The sequence below is a fragment of the Odontomachus brunneus genome, unplaced genomic scaffold (genome assembly GCF_010583005.1).
Source record: "Odontomachus brunneus isolate Ranch 3 - 2012 unplaced genomic scaffold, Obru_v1 Obru_scaffold_081, whole genome shotgun sequence".
Taxonomy (NCBI): domain Eukaryota; kingdom Metazoa; phylum Arthropoda; class Insecta; order Hymenoptera; family Formicidae; genus Odontomachus; species Odontomachus brunneus.
The window spans coordinates 1,337,372-1,348,275 of NW_022639531.1; positions in this window are offsets into that span (position 1 = coordinate 1,337,372).

Sequence of the window (10,904 nt, forward strand, 5' to 3'; positions counted from 1 at the left end):
CTCTCTCTCTCTCACTATGTCTCTCTTTCAAGCCGCTCGCAGATCAATCTTGTTTACCGCGCTGAAACCAGGTTACTACCGCAAAACTGCTTAACAATACAGTTTGTAAGCCACGCACGCTCACCTTTATAAAACCGTTCTAGATTATTGCTCGCGCTTTGCTCGTTGTACGCGTACACAGAGCACCAAATATTCCTTAGGTCGAGAGTTATACAATTTCCAGCTTTATTCGAAACTGAAAGTCACATAAGTGACTTTAGTTATAAGATAGAGTTATATAATGGTTTTAATTATAATAGTTTCAATCTTATTCGTATATGCAAGCCGAAAATCGTGTGACTGTCACTTTAGGAAATGTTTGAGCATGACAGTATGTGTACACCGTGTGTCATTAGTTGTCATGCATCATCTGATTGCGCGCTGAAAACAAAGCACTATCTTTATTTCTTTCGAGCCATTTCTTTTGTTGAAACAACGAAAGAGCATCTGGCTGGTATCCATTCCACTGAAGTGTTGCGATTACGTCGTGTATGCGCAAAAATCAGGTTTTTAGCCGTGTTCCTTTTGTCAATGATACTTCAAATTCGTACGAATGAGTTTCCACTAGAGAAGTACCGCGATAGCTGAGTCACTCGCAACAGAGTAATTTTTCATTGCACAGAGAGTCAATTTCTCCCCTGATCTAAATCGCCGAGTAAAGTATTTTCCCTCGAAATTGAATCGAATCTGATATACTGCATCGTCGCCGGGATAAACTTAATCTAATCGAATAAAATATATATCATCATTCCTATGGATTAAAAATCTATTCTAAGGCCCGTATTAATGATTTACTCATTTATCATATAAGTAGTCGTTATATTTGAAACTTGTTTTACGTGAGATACTCACAGATCTCAATTTAGAATTAAATTTCAATTTTTTACTTCAATCACATTGAAAAAAATATTTGAAAATTAACTATTGGAATAAAAATTTATTTCTGTGAAATAAACTTTGTATTTATTTTGTTTGTATTTCTGTGAGATAAATAAAATTTTATTTAAAAAAAATTAATTTTCAAATATTTTTTTTCTCAGTATAATTCGAATATAAAAAACTGAAATTTAACCTTAAATTTTACAAATAACTGTTATACAAGTGAATTTTCAAGTTTTTCTTTTCTAATGAATATAATGTGAGATTTATCAGATTTGGTTTTAGGATTTAAGCCGCGTGGATTCTTTTTCGTCTGATATAGTGAATATAATATGAGATTATATTTGTAATCTGTTAACTCTAAATTTAAACCAAAATATTTCACCAGAAGCAAGTTTCAAGTAATAATTATTAATACAGTTGGAATTGGACATTTGCGCTCCCGTGATTTCGAGCGATAATATTCTCATCGAGTGAATTTCCGCTTTGAGTGAGACTTCATGCCAAAAATTTAGAAAGTAATAAAATAGTACATGTGCCAAGTTCACTCTAAATATATCTGTCATTATTATCCATTGCTTTTTGCCATCTATCGAATAATTGTCTGATTTCGCGCCGATAAAATTAGACATCTGTCCAGTCAATGAAATTATCGTCGACCCGACGAACTTTTGCAAATTCCTGAGGCTCTATTTTGGATGCGTATCGAATGCTAAATATGCCTTTCTAATTTTCAAGCTGAAACATCATTACACTATAAAAGAAATGGAACCTGGAATTAAGAGAGCATTAAGGAGACTAAAGGGTCAGATTTTCTGAAAATCATACTTGTTTTTTCACAATTTTTTATGACAAACTGAATGAATATGCAAAAGTGTTATTTTGACGTATTTATACATTTATGTATTTATGTATTTATGTATTTATGTATTTATACGTATTTATGTATTTATACAACATATAAAGAAAAGAAAAATAATTTTGATCATCAAATATTCAATATAAGTGTATGGTACATGCAGTTAAAATATATTTCGTTTTTCTTTTCAAAGTCGTCATTTTGCAGTAATATCTTGACTCTCGGTGGTTCAATTAAGCTGAATTTTAGGTAGAAAATTTCCGTAAGCTTGTTGTTATCGTGTGAACCACTATAATAGAAATTGAGATCTGAGTATCTCACGTAGTAAAAGTTAACAAAATTGCAATTTTAATGGAATATTATTAAATTTTCAGTTCTTTTATAGTAAAAAAAATTACTATTTCAAAATTAAATATTTTCACGAGTTTATCAGTGATGTATTACCATACATTTATATTGAGTATTTGATCATTAAAATTATATTTTTCTTCTCTTTATATGTTGTATAAATACGTCAAAATAACACTTTTGCATATTCATTCAGTTTGTCATAAAAAATTGTGAAAGAACAAGCACGATTTTTAGGCAATCTGACCGTCCAGTCACCTTAAAAGAGCACTTCCAGAATAGAGTCCCTGACGTGAATGGAGACAAGTGATACAATAGAATACGCACACGCGTGTCCGCGTGACTCTGAACCTCGCGATTCTTCAATAGCGTGTTATCCAACATGCACGCAATGGCTTTGTGCCAATAGTCCTGATGTTAAAACGCGCGACCTCTCCTCCCACCGACGGCTGTATCAGATGACGGTCAATGGTCGCGGGACATGATGAATCGTTACCCTCGCTTTATTCCATTTCACGGTCCAACTCTCGAGAAGAGATAAACTATATGTGTATCTCCCGACGATATCGTCTAGAGATAATGAAAAAAATTACTATCCAAAGTGATTGCATTCGGGTGGTCTTCCTCTCTTATTTTTTTGTTTTCTTTATTTTACAATTTTATCCTCCCTTGCAGATCACTTTAGAGAAGTTTCACGCTTTCCTTTAATCATGGACTCTTCTCTCACGGCCATGGAAATCTTATCCAGTTCCTCTGTCAACTTTTTCATTTTTAGTACCACAGACAAAAAAGTTAAGGCTGCGGACGCGAACGTTGGGAGAAAGTCCCCGCCGAGATTTACCGGAACTGCTGCGAACGGTGACTCCATATGCAGCTCTTAATTCGCGTCACGAAGTCCTTTAAATCCGTTCTTTTGAGTGCACCGTGAAGCGTGCTGCATGACGAAGGGCGCGTGACGCCGATACGAGCAGTGATTTACGGCTCTCCGCGCTTGGCGTTATTTTTATAACGACTGTAGATCGGGTCGCGATCCAATGGAGACGCGACGTGACTCACCAAGGCACGCGTGAAAATCGTGCGAGTCGATTTTTCGCGTCGAGAGCGCGGTATCGGTGCGCCGACGTGAGTTCTGCTTCATCGTTTCCCGCACCAACGTGGCACACCAGGCGTTATACACAAAGTCTCAAGCCTTCGATTGTTAGGAATTAAATTCATCAGGCCGAAACTCATTAGTCTTCCTAATCGTCCGCATCATGTCTGGGTACGCGTATACATTATAACTGTTAATTACTCGGCTAATCTATCGTTTTAACAACTTGACGTATTGTATTATGCAACATATCATATTATATTACGTCATATCATGGATCGTATTTTATCGTATTATATTATATCCAGACTCGATGAGAATTAGGGAGGCTAATGATTTATGATCTAGTATGTGAGTACTAGACATGATGTGGTTTATAAATAGGCCGCATGTGTAGCTTTTTACCTGAAAAGTATTGGACTACCCGGATTTACGGTCTAGTAAACGTTGAAGCTTCATTGAAACTTAAGGGGAAATTCTGGTTCAGATAAACGAAAATTCAGATAGAAGGTTTTTGCGATTCTTTTTCAAAGAAATGAATATCAATATAATGTTTTGATCATATCACTTATTAACGTTTTACATGTGTGGAAAAAATTTTTCTTTTATTTAAAAAATATTATAATTTCGTCATTTAGATCTTTTGTACTGAGCGTGATGTTACCGGACACCTTTAACTTGTGAACAACATTACAGCTTATGTAACAATTTCAAACAAAAGACTATATTGTAACTATCTAAAACCATTTCGAAACTGTATTAAATTTGCTGGAGGATAAACCTTTGTTATATGCAAAATTTAACAAAATGGCAAATGGCGCTTTGAAGTTAAAACACTCTCTTTCTTTTCCTTTTTTATTACGTGTCTCGAGAAAAATACAAATTTTGACCATTTTCCGAAGATTTTAAATATAGCCTTCAAATTTAATACAATTTTGAAATTTTTTTGTTTATCAAATGAGCTGTAATGTCGTCCATCAATTAGAAGTGTCCGGCAATATCACATTCAATAAACAGAGGACGGAAAGAAGGGGGATTATCAATTATCTTTTAATAATTTTTTTACACTTGACACAGTAGATAAATAATAGTATGGCCAAACTCAATTTTGGCCAACTCTATTTATCGATATTCATTTCTTTGAAAAGAACTCGGAAAAACCTATTTCTCTGCTATCTAAACCAGAATCTTTTCTTAGCGTACAGTCAACTGATGGTTGCAACGCTTATTCTCGATGAGTTTTGTAACACATTTCGTATTTGCCATTTCCGTATATTTCCAATAGGAAAATGTATCTTCTGAAAATTACTAAGGTCCGTATTAATAATCGTTACTCATCCCAAGTGAGACACTCAGATTTTAATTTAGACGTGAGTTTTCAGCTGAATCACGATTGCGAATGTGATGTCACGTGTGTATTATACATATAGTTCAAATAAAAAACTCTCACCCAACTCTAAATTCAGATCTGAGTGTCACGTAAGGCAAGCTTTCGAGTATAACGATTATTGATACGGGTCTAAGAGAGAAAATCTCTTTGGATACGGGACGCGTTACGTATATTGCAACTCTTAATCAGCCGACTGTATACGCATCAAGTTACTATTAGTTACTATTAGTTTCCTATGCGATGTTCAACTTTACACGTGTATGAGATTGTAAATCATACAAGTAGGTCTAGTTACAACGTCGAGGTATATGGGACGCCTGGTGTGCACGCTGAGAAAACCGACGGATATGACGCGCGCGTCGAATTCCACGTCGCGTGCGCTTCGGGACGAGCGTCCCGAGTATGCGAGGTGCATGCACATTAGCACGTGTCGCATACCGCGTGCTCGCGCGTGCGACAGCCGGGATCATGGCAGCCGGTATGAGAGCGATTTTTATGATTTCTTCTTGCCGCGTGTCTTAAGAGAGCCTGTCCATATGTGTATGTATGTGTGTGTGTGTGCCCGCAGATGTTTCGTGGCACGTGGCACCGATGGTCGGTGCTCTTGGTGCTCCTGCTGGCCACGCGTTACCTCTCCGTCCACGGCCAGTGCGGATCGTACACCCAGGACCGGCAGGAGAAGCAGGACAAGCAGGACAAGTTGGCACTTTACAAGGTTACCTTGAGGACTTACTGGTCGAGGGCGCGATTCCCGCGACATTACCCGGAATGGAAGCCCCCGGCGCAGTTCGGCAAGCTGATCGGTGAGTGTTGCGTATTTGCCGAACGTATTTGCTTCACTCTGGCTTCCATTTATTACATGGACTTTTACCCACAAGGTTCTCTCTGACCGAAGAGTCTTCGAAACGAAACGAAAGACCGATCTTCAGTCGGAGGTATTCATTTTAAACGACTGATATCAATCCATTGCGAGCGCCAACCTGGTTTGAGAACTTTGCTGATTCAGTTGACGAAAAAAGTGCAGCAAAGTTGATACAAAATTACGCACTATGTATGCTTTTTACTTAATTTAATTTTATACTTTAACTTTATTTAATAATTAAAAATAACGTAAGTGTAAGCTCTATTTTGTTCAAAACAATAAAAGAAAAAATTAGGCAGAAAGAGCTAAAGCACTGTTTATTCGGTGCAATACAGATAAATCAAATTCTTCTAAACTGAAAGACGCAGAGACATAATCTGACAGAGACACAAACATACGCGTTTCAGCCATTGATGGCTTTTCATTTAATTTGATAGTAATAATGAGTGAAATGTCAAAATCACGCAAAGTACAAATAATTAATTAAACGAAGCTGCAATCTCATTCACGAGTCATGAATTTTTTCTATAAATGACCATTATATAACAAAATGCGTAAAGGAAAAATGTAAATACATGAGCAAATATATGCATTTTTGTATAAATGCAAGTGTATGTGAATATGTAATGTTTTCGCGAGGTTAAAAAACGCGTACAAATTTTTTTTTTAACACAACGCTAAATATTTCGATCATTTCGCGATCTTCTTCAAGCTATTTTTTATCAAAATTCAGTGATTAATTATAAATTTATCGAATATTCATTAAGAATGGATAATTCTACTGAAAAGGGTCGAAAAACAGCCGAAACATCTAGCGTTGTTAGCAATTAGAAAGAAAATTAACTAAAAATAAGAATAAAAATTAACAGGATATATCGATTTTATCTCTAACGATCTTTATCTCCAGCGTGAACTCGTGAAAAGTTTCACGTGAAAACTTTCACCTGTCCATTGTTCGAAATGTTATACAATCGCGAAGCTTCTCGAGTTTACGTGAAATTTTTCACTTTTCACGTTTCCGCTTTTAGGAAAAAGTTACAAAATCGCTACCTTGAAGTTGATAAAAATTATCTAGGAACTAATAATTTCACTGTCCAGTAAAATAGTGTATCCAAACAAACATCGACCAAATTGACTAGGATCTAGGCAGTGACACTGAACAAGTGCTGGACAGAATAATCCAAATTTCTGACCAATTACTGACTATACAATCTAGCTTATTTTCTACTATAGTAATTGATTCAATGGTCTTTGGGGATATTTTTGGCTAATTTTATTGTCTAGCATAGATCAAACTGAATAAGATCTAAGCAGTAATAGTGAACAATAACCCAAATTTCGGGTCACTTAATATTTTCTATTTGAATAACAGAGTTGATCCTCGGAGCGATTCTTCGGATCGCGTCAGTCTACGAAACAAACGCGGCCCGAGGAAGACACCGAGCTCCAGATAAGGATTCTTTTAATGATTTCGGACTCATGCTTTGAAGTAGCACGCGCCGCGGGAGTAAAGCACGCGAGATCGTCTGCAAGCGCAGCAGCACCGTCCCTTAATGAGATCTCCCGATGCTCTCCGGTATCCTTCTTTCAACGTGCGGCCGCTTCCCCGAGGATTCTCCGGACACTTTCGCGTGTCACCGCCGAAACTTTAATTCGATCAAATCCCTCTCCGCAGGTCGTGCGATTCCGATCACGACGAATACTTATTTCTCCTGGTGGTTTACGGCCGCAAGTGCGCAACGTTTGCAACGTTTGCAGCTTGAGCCTTCGGGGAGACCGGGGCTAGATGTCCCATTTCAAAATTTCGAAGTTATAACTTCTTCGACAACAAATTGTTGTGACTGACTGTACAAACGTGATAGAGAGACAGCTTTCCTCTATGTGTTAATAAACTCTCTAGTAGCGCAGTGGGTAAGAAAACCATGCATAAAATATGTATCCTCTGATTAGTAGTCTCCATAGCCCTTCTGCCAGCCTTTAATTATGAGCCAACTTTACCTCCGCGCTTTACTCCGCCCATATGATCGACTTCAATCATTTTATGAGTGAAAATTGCTATTATTGTCCGAAACAATATATCATACATTTGCAAGAAATTTCATTTTAGCTAATAACACGCAGCTTTAACTTGATTCACAATAAAGGATATTAATATAAAATTTCGAGCGCTTCAAAAACTGACTCAAGTAAAGTTTTTTTGTTCTTCCTATTTTTCAATTGCAATATTATACCGATTGTAATGAAACTCAGTGAAAAAATACCTGACCATTTCACGACTTCGTGTATACCCACTGCTTCTCTCAAAATAAATACTGAAAAAAGCACATGAGCAAAATGCCTCTTCAAAAACTGACTCAAGTTAAGTTTTTTAGTTCTTTCTATTTTTCAATTGCAATATTATACCGATTGTAATGAAACCCAGTGAAAAAATACCTGACCATTTCGCGACTTCGTATATGCCCACTGCTTCTCTCAAAATAAATACTGAAAAAAGCACATGAGCAAAATGCCTCTTCAAAAACTGACTCAAGTTAAGTTTTTTAGTTCTTTCTATTTTTCAATTGCAATATTATACCGATTGTAATGAAACCCAGTGAAAAAATACCTGACCATTTCGCGACTTCGTATATGCCCACTGCTTCTCTCAAAATAAATACTGAAAAAAGCACATGAGCAAAATGCCTCTAGGACCATCTAGACCAGGAGTCTCCCCTATTCTGCGGGCTTATTCCCTTCGACCTCCTTTCGCGCTCAGCCCCGTAGTAGCAGCGGTAGTAACGGCGGTAGTGATAGTGCAGGCGCGAGGGGAGGAGAGCCGGGCAAGGCGGTGGGTACGGAGGATGAGACGATAATTGGAGAAGTTGGGAATTATCGCATGACGCCGCTGGCGTTCGCAGTCGTCCGCGTTGCCGCGCCTGACGCGAATTTCAGATGTCTTTTGCGCGTGCACGTCTGCCACCCGAGCGACGGCGCTCGGTGAGTCGCGTGTTTATGTACGGGGTGTCGGTGACCGGGCAGGGAAGAGGCTGTGTGTCTGGAATTCGGACGGATTCCGCGCGATCGAAACTATCCAACACGTGATCCTCGCCGCAAAATCCTCACCGCCTCACCTTACCGATGTCCGGCGTTCGAATGCGCGAGAGGTAAATTTCGGTGATTCACCCCCTTTCATTCGCGACTGCCAGTTATTCAAGCGGGTCAGGAGGTTCCCAGTTCGCCATCGGAGACGGAACACCTTGTATACGTACGAACAGGTGTCGTAAGTCTCCGTCGGTCCATAAATCCCTCCCTCGCTCTCGCCACCAGTTAGTCTCCATAGTTTCGCGCTTTCGGTTGGTGTCTGTGGTCGCGACCCTTCGTTCTCGCCCTGCACCCCCGCTCTGCGCCCCCGCCTCCTCTTGGCAGCAGCCGCCGCCGCCGCCGTCCCTTTCTTCCGTCGCGAAGTCGAATAAATCCCCGCCGTTAGACCTGATCCGGTCGTTTTGCGAACGTACGAGCGTTCCGCGAGAAACCTCAAACTCGAATTAGAAAGCCGCGCGCGCTGCCGAAATTCAATTTCCAGGCTCCGGGCGGAGTCGAGAAACCACGACTGGATGGCGGCGCGATATGAGAGGAGAATACGCGCTCGCGCAGCTCCCTTGGCTCGCGGGCGTTTTGCCCTTTTGTCGAATCGTTTTCGTAGTTCGCGGCGCGAAATTACACTCGGGGATATCTCGCTCGCGAACGTGGATCCTTGAGGCCGACGAGTGTTTTACACGCGAGTGGCGCGAGTAATAAAGGGGAATACCTACTTGATGATGATCATCGGTGAATACCGGTCGATTTTCTCTCTTGGCAGTTCTACGCGCGATAAGAGAGAGAGTTAGGACGCCGTGAAACCGACGAATTCTTAACCCTGATCTACAATGTGCTCTCTTCGTTTCCTACTTGTTATTCTTTATCTTTTTCTAATTAAAGGCTCAAGGTTTAAATCAGAAAGAGATAAAAAACATGAAGCAAAGAGCACATTGTAAATCAAGCTTTAAAGTGCACAGTTGTGTGACAAAATTATTTTAAATGAGAGACAAGGAGGGAAAAGAGAGAAGCGTGATTCTGTATTTATAGACGCGCCTAAGAAATATATCAAAAGAAATTGACGAGGAAGAAAGATTATAGGAAATTTAGCGTGAAATAGTATAATTATATATAATTATACATACACACATTCAAAAAAATGCTGTTGTATAAATACAATTGAAGTAAATGCATATGTTTGTGGCAGCCTGTATGAGATCGACCTTTAATTGAATAAAATTATTCTTTCCTCTTTTTTCATTAAAAAGGATTTCTCTTTTCTATATAGATCATGTATAGATATATACATCATGTATGATTATATATACGATCATATATTATGGCCACATCGCGCTAAATTTCGTATAAGAATCATATATAGAGTGAGTCAATTGCTACTTTGAATATTTTTGATACAAGAAATAAAGGACCTTAAGACCTTCGAAGCTACTTCTCTCAGGAACAAAAGCGTAACTACCATAAGTAAGATGACTAGATTTCCCAGCCCCATAAATATAGAGCGGAAGATAACATCGGAGAGAGATATCGCTGAAAATAATTTATATAAACATAAAACAATATTTACTGACATAAGAAAACAACTAAACAATAATGAAGACCTGCTGCATAGACTATAAATAGAAACTAATGCTAAAACATTCTTACTTAAAATTAAGGAAAAAAGGAGCAAAACTACTATATTTACCAGAACTTTCTTGAGATATATTCTATATATACATATATATTGAGATATATGCTTTATTTACCAAAATTTTCTTGAGATTTTTTTGTTAGAAGAACTTCAAAAATTCTCTAAACTAGAACAGTTTAATCAAATCCGGGAGAAATCAGCGTCCCGAATTTGAAAAATTCTGGGACAAAAGGTAAAAAATGGAAACTATCCCGGGAAAAACAGGACATCTGGTCACCTTACATAAGAAGCTTTTTTCTAATTAGAATAGCTTAAAAAATCTGAGGATCACTTTTGTTTCTTGCTTCAAAGATAATCAAAAAGTGGCAGTAGTTATAAATTCTCTTATCCTATATATATATATATATATATATATATATATATATATATATATATATATATATACACACACACGCGTACATATAATTAAATGGATATTTATGTATATATATGCATTCGATATATGTGTATATATTCATAAATATAGACGTTTGAAAAAATGTCATGTAAAATCTTGAAGGGCGGTGTCGTAGTTTTGCAAATTGCGACCGCGCTATGACGATTCAAAATAATATATGAAAAAGCGCAGGCAATGTTACTGAAAAAAAATATTTAGTGGGGAAGAAGAGAAGAAAGTTCAGAGAATGAGCGAGAGAGAAAGAGGAAGAAAAGGAGAATTAGCTAAATAGCTAG